The 7,070-nt window shown below is 32.4% G+C and overlaps 1 long non-coding RNA gene across 5 annotated transcripts; it reads right to left on the bottom strand.

Moving 5' to 3' along the window:
* Window positions 350–6,139, bottom strand: LOC109234165. Of its 5 annotated transcripts, none has more exons than XR_002069152.1 (6): window positions 6,052–6,139; window positions 4,895–5,010; window positions 3,646–3,879; window positions 2,538–2,685; window positions 2,185–2,346; window positions 350–1,070 (listed from the first exon to the last, which is right to left on the bottom strand). It is a non-coding gene; the product is annotated as an uncharacterized LOC109234165 (long non-coding RNA). The 5 variants fall into 5 exon arrangements; XR_002069155.1 differs by having other exon boundaries at window positions 2,538–2,616; XR_002069154.1 differs by lacking the exon at window positions 3,646–3,879 and having other exon boundaries at window positions 6,052–6,138.

Here is a 7,070-nt window from a genome sequence, read left to right as displayed (position 1 = left end):
CTCACCAATGATCCATTTATCTTTCACAAGTTTAGCAACACCAAAATTTCCAGAACCAATGTCTTTAACAATTTCATACCTTTCCATTTTTATATTTCAGCTTCAATACCTCAAATAACCATGCATGAGAAGGAAGAAAAAAACAAAAGGATGTCTGCTTAAACTTATGTGTGTGTATATATATATATATATATATATATATACCCAACGCTGTAATTTAGATGTCTGCTCATATGAACAAAATCAAGTTTAAATCTCTGGCAATTTAAAGAGTAAAGGATAACAATCAAGTAGCTTTTTTACAATAACTTCAAAATTATTGTCATATTGGAAAACAGGTAGCAACATATACGAAGTAAAACGAAACTTAACAAATATAACCCAATGATAGCCAATTCAACTATAACGATATAAAGTATCTTAAGCGAGAGTCTAGAATCCAGGTTACCAACAAATATGGTACATCAACTTATTCTACAGATTGTTTTCCTAGTATGTTTTCTAGTAATTTCCCCCATTTTTCTAAAAGACAACCTTATTATCGTTTTCATGTACATCTATTGCACTTCAAGATGTATTTCTTTCCCATCTCCAACATACAACCTTCAAAAAGAAGTACTAATATAAGAAGATGTCATCTCTGACAATTCAATGCCATATAACTCCAATAAATAGTAACTTCAGTAGGCAGCGACATGGATGAATAGATATAAACTATGTCGCTCGGACTTTTCAAAAAAGCCGAAGGGTGCATGTCGGATCCTCCAAATATAGTCTTTGGATGATCCGACATGGGTGCGGCAACAGATTTGGAGAGTCCGTGTAACATAAGATATAGAAGCTTAATGCTACTTAGGATGAAGGATATAAAAAAGATTTCGGACAATGCCCAACTTCTAGCCAATGTTGCAGAGCAAGTTTTTGAACCTTCCCATTCTTTGACAGTCCCCTTCCAGTTCGCTCATTCTATACGTGCTCCAGCCCACTACAAGACATCAATTTTTGGTTTTTCGACATTAAAAAATAACGTTGAACTCCCTCGGAGAGCTGCAAAACTCAAAGCCTTCCACCTACATATATCATATAACCACTTTAATAACTGGATAACATAATGGACAACTAAATTAAGATTCAATTATCAATCAGTAAGACCACAAGCAATAGCTCTTCAACCACAACACAATATTTAAGGTTTATTTTGGTCATGTAGTTCTTGTATTGAAACTCAACAGAAACAACATTGAATCAAAGAATTTAAGAGCATGTTGCTTGCATAAGAATCTTTAGATATTTTTCTGGTTTTCCTATAAGAAGTAAAAACTTTAAATGGACCAAAAAGAGGATTTAAAAAGTCTTAGTAATCTTTCAACACATTGGCGTGCTCAAGGCAAGACATGAGATGGAAAAAGACATAAATCAGCAATACCAGTCACGTATACATTAAGATGACCCAATAACCCAGAATAACAGCTACTCTTACTACTTCCACAACAACAATAAACTACAATACACTTTGACCAATTTCTAAAGTAGTTCTCAACAATATAAAGTGGCAGTGCATCTTTATTAACTTCTAGTGTAATTAGAATTAATCAATCAATAGAGAATTCAAAAACTACACTTTGGAAACTGATAATGGAAGTCAGTTAAAAATCTCCATACATGCAACTTTGTTCATATATAACTACAATTGTAAGAAAATATATGCAAACTCGTACAACTAAATCTCATTAAATTCCTTTTGTCACAAACGTGTTTGCAGCTGTAAGATGTCATAGTATGGATAAAGTACCAACTGCCTTGAATCTTAATAAGAAGGCTATTACATTCATCTTCCACAAATTCTTGTTTCCTCGGCTCCTGTATAGCTGTCTAGTATAGCTTCACTTAATTTACTGGTTGTTCATGGATCATACCTTCTTTCTTTTTTACTTTCTTTGCTAGTTAAATTATTGACGTAAATTCAGCAGTGATTATACATGTCGTCCACAAACTCTATTGACATACCTAAATTTATTTGATATGCCACAAGATTGAGTTAGTTGTATCACTCAATAAATTTAATTGAACATTATATACGCATTAACAGCAACAACTATTTCTTCCTTACTACTATGAATCATCTGTATTAATATTATATGACAAAGTTATCAACAAAGATTAATTAGAAAGAAAAAAAATTACCGAGAGCAATGCAGTGAGCCATGCATGATGATTGTGAGAGTAAGAAAAAAGCAACACTATTTGAGCTCATGATCTTATGAAACTCCAACCCATGCCTCAATTAAAATTCTTAGTCAACATCTTAGTATTATCTGCAGTTGTTGCAAAAACAAACGCCACGTTCTGTAAAGGAAAAAAATAAGCATAAACGGATAAATAAAGAAAATAATTAGAAACTTTATATCCCTCTACAATATACTCAGATTTCATTTTAAAAATTATTTTGTCCAATTAATAGGAAAAAGCAGTTGAAAAAACTAACCTGAAAATTTTGTCACAACAAGCGAAAATATTTAACAAATAAATGATCTTACCATTTATCGGACTCGATCTCAATGGATGAGATCTCCTGAGATTAAACGAAAGAAAAGGCGGCTCTGATACATCCGCAAGCTGCAACATACACTCAAGCTCTATCAAAGGAGTAGAAAGATGGTAGAGCAGTAGGTGGCTTTGGGTTGCCTTTGAATTTACACATAAGATTTCATTAGGAAGCACAATAAGCAACATCAAGGGAAAATAAGCGATTCAAACAAGCAAAAGCGAGAAAAGATTAAAGAAAAAATTAAGGGAAAGCTTACCAGAAATTAAGAGATCCAGCTAGAAGATGAAATTAACTGAGAGAGAAGTAGTAGTTTGAAGTGTGAAGGTGGAGAAAATTAAGTTTATGAAATCAGATGAGTGTTCTAGAATCGAATTATATCACAGTGTTTTGGGTAGAAAGCAAACCCCTCTTGGAGCTGTGACGGCACTTGAATGTATAGAAAATAAAATAAAATGGCAGAGTAAAATGGCAATTCTGCCCTTGGTCGACCATTCTTGCCTCTTCTATATATACTAGATGATGTTTGCCCGTACATAGCACGGGCCCAACATTTCAAATTCTGATATAGTTTAGAGAATCTATTTAATCTTTAGTTGTATCTGCAATTTAAACACTAAATGGGATTATAAGTTTGAACAACCATATTTTCACTAGCACGAAAGCACATTTTCATCCTACGCATTAAAGACCACCTACTACTCAGAGCATATTTAGAATCTGTGCATCCAGGAACGATATATCTCACTCCCTCAACGAAATTAAATTCATGAAGATAAACCATACAAAACAACAGACCAAAGGCACTACTTGTTCATGATTTGATTTCTAAAACATCTTCTGTTAGTAACTACCCCCTCCGTTTCATATTATTTGAGGTAGTTTGACTCGGCACGGAGTTTAAGAAAAAAGAAGACAACTTTTGAAACTTGTGGTCTTAAAAGCTTAACGGGTAAAAGGTTCGTGGGGCCATGCCATTTGTGTGGCTATAAAAGCTTCTCATTAAGGGCTAAAAGGGTAAAATGAAGAGTTTAAAGTTGAATTATTTCCAAATTTAGAAATGTGTCATTTGTTTTGGAATAGAGTAAAAAGGAAAGTACCTTATTTAATATGAAACGGAGGGAGTACTATAATTGCATGACTGAGTTACCACAGATAAGACAAGATAAATGAGTGATTCAACTCCTTCATCCATCCTTGTCCAAATTATATACTTTGATTGTTACTTAGTCTTAATAAGTGTCTTTACTTGCTTGAACAGGTAGAGCAGGGTAAGAATGTTGTAACTTAAGGAAATCTATGATTTGTAGTATGATAAAAACACCAGAAACCTCCTGCAAAAGTAAGTAACTTTTTCATCAACCATTTAATTTAAATTCAATTATCATAAGAAAGACTAACAAAGAATCAAAAATAAATAAAGCCAGCATACATTATAAAGTAACTCTTTCTGCAGGCATGTTAGAACCAACTGAAGCATGTGTAACTACTAACATAAAGACAATGAAATAGATAAACTAAATACACATAATAAGCAATGCAACACTTGTTGTTTCATGGAAGTACTTGAAGTGATTTAGGCCTTACTATCATAATGATAAACATAAATATATAGGGAACAATATGCTGAGAAATTGAACAAAAAGAGGTACCGAGTTGAATCGTTCATAACCATTACCATTTGAAGTGATGGAGGAAGAGCTCTAAATCTTCTTTGCTAGAAGAGGAAGCCTTTTTCACTGAAGTTGGTTCATGGCTCATGAAATCCTTAATAGTTTCTCGAAGTCCATATATAATTTAATTTGCTAGTTCGATATAGATCACTAAGAATACATCTTCTAGCAAGGTGCATATCCTAAAAGTTTATGAGCAATGAATACTTATCATAGTCCAAGACCAGGCAATTGTAATATACACATACATGAACTTGTGCAAAAGTGCTTTTTTCTATTAAAGAGGTCCATTCAGGAGGTTGGTACTATTTTTCACATATAGTCAGAAGATCCACCAAAATATGGATGTGTATTTGAAAGGAATTTTTTTACAATTTTTATGTTTACTTGCTATTGTCAACATGATCTGAATATACATGGTACATACACACCGTTGATAAAACTTTGTAAAGTTCAGAACTTTACTTTTTTCGTCAAGCTATTGTAGACCCTCTAGCTTCTTAGCGAGAACGTGAAAGTAAGATTCTATTATTTTTTAAAATTATTCACTCAAGGATTAAATATCGTTATACTTTGTCTTCAATTCCAAATAGGAAATGAATAATGAATTAACAATAAAAATATTTTACTTTATCTTGACTATAAAAAGTCACTTTATGAAGAGATAATCGCTTACCTTTTGATACAAGTTGTCCAATCCTGTTATGCAAATGATCAAATATTTATAATTTAGTTAAAGCGTCGGATCACATGAACTATCTTAGCTTGCACTTATTCTCTTCAAGTCAACCACTGTTAAATTTAAAAAAAAATTAACCTTAACAATGTTAGTAATTAAAGGTCCGAAGTATGATAAATACTAAATTGGGGGGAAGGGGAAGAAGATATGGGAATAAATAAAAAGGAACACCGACACTTTCTTGTTGCTTTTAGAACCAAGTATATAATATAAAAGAAAATGAAGTTTTGTAGTTATAGAAGAAATACTCATTGTTGGCAAATTAATAAATTTATTACAGCAATATTTATATCCCATTATGAAAAAGCATATAGATTAAAGACCCATTGGAGAAGTTCAATATGGAATCCTTAAATTTTCATGTTCTCAAGCTTTTAGTCCTTTAATTTGTGCACATAGTCCTTTAGATATGACCTTATTTCCTAGATTTTAGATATAAAAATTTCCAAACTAGCAAGATTGTTTCTCAAAGTATATAGAGGAAATTTCTATTCAACTATTTTAGTATAGGATGGATCAACCTGAAAGTTTTACACAGCCCCCAATTCTAAGAGTAACTCATAACTTTAATTATTGGTTCTACATTAGCTTTAAGTCAGTACTTTTAGGTTTGGTGTGTTTTCATAGTGCTGTTACTTTCTGCTATTTTTCATTATGCTAATATATTGCAACTTTTGATTGGATTAAGATTAAGTTTTTGGTAAAGACAAACTCCTATAAACAAACTTTAACAGTACGCAAAAGCATATTTTTTGTAGTGCCGGACCAAAAAATTAACATGCTAATAGAATATTATATATAAAATAAAATTGAAATCATAATGTGAAAGAAAAAAGTAATTTCTGTTACAATTTCGCAATACTTCTTTAAAATCTCAGTGCTCCTACTCATGAGAAAAACGAAAAATCTTTCCCACAAATATAAACGCAAAACAAAAACCTAAAAGAATATATATGCTAGGCTCGAGAATTACTCAAAAAGACAATATTAAAAAAACAACAATGAAGCAAAAGAGAGTAGAGGCAAAAACCTAAAAGTAGAAAAATCAAAGTCAACAGAAAGAAATTTGAGCAAAAATTGAAAGAAAAACATACCTGGATGAATGATGAAGAGAAACGTGCTGGTGCGTCTGTTTTTCTTTCTTTTCTTCACCGGTTAGAGATGAAAAAACAAAATCGGATCCTTCTAGAGTTTCTTTTTAACCATTGATGACACATTTACTATTTTGCCCCTAAATGAAGCTAGATTTACAAAGAAGCCATTGGTCGGCCATCTTCTCTCTGTTATATAATAGAAACTAGTGTGAAATGGCCCGTGCTAAGCCCGGGCCCAAACCTAATAAATTAGTAATTTATATTATTTTATGGAACGAATAGATAAACTTTTCATAGTGTACTCTGATTAGTGTGTGAAGTTGGAATGACATGCATGAGTAATGAGTAATGAGTAATGAGTAATGAGTTACAGGTACTCATTCTGATGATCATGCTATGCACAAGCCCAAGCTCCGAGAATCAAAAACATAGTTTGATATCTAATTATGTCGTTGATAGACATATATGCTTGTGGAAATAACATTTGACTATGTTGTAACTGACTTATATATGGCAAAAAAAGGTCGAAAGAGGAAGTACTGGATCATTTGGAGAAAATCTATCGAATATATTAGAATTAGCTGTTTTCCAGCTGATAATTTTCTGAAATGATCAACAAACCTTATGAACTAATATTATACAGGAATCATGCTTAGCTACATAGGCCTTGGACAATAGAAAATGAGGAGTTTTCATCTCCCACTCACTAACGAAATTTTCTTGACTAACATATATCAGACGATAACCGTTAACGCTTACACTAAATAATACATCGATGCATACATTTCAAACTTCTTTGCATATCTCTCTACTCCTGACACCTCTAAGATCTACACCCCCTTGTATCAGTGGTGTAATTTACCTAGGCCTAAGTATAAACAAAAATCTTAGTATTTCTACTGCCACAATTCCAGCAAAGCATATTTAAGCTTCACAAACAAGTTTGTCCATGTCTTGCACCATCCAGAAGTCCTTACATTATGTGCTAAGATGAACTGACAAAGCATAATTGAGAGGGG

This window comes from Nicotiana attenuata, chromosome 11 (assembly GCF_001879085.1).
Source record: "Nicotiana attenuata strain UT chromosome 11, NIATTr2, whole genome shotgun sequence".
NCBI lineage: Eukaryota > Viridiplantae > Streptophyta > Magnoliopsida > Solanales > Solanaceae > Nicotiana > Nicotiana attenuata.
The sequence above is the reverse complement of the archived record's forward strand: the minus strand, read 5'-3'. Positions and strand labels throughout refer to the sequence as shown.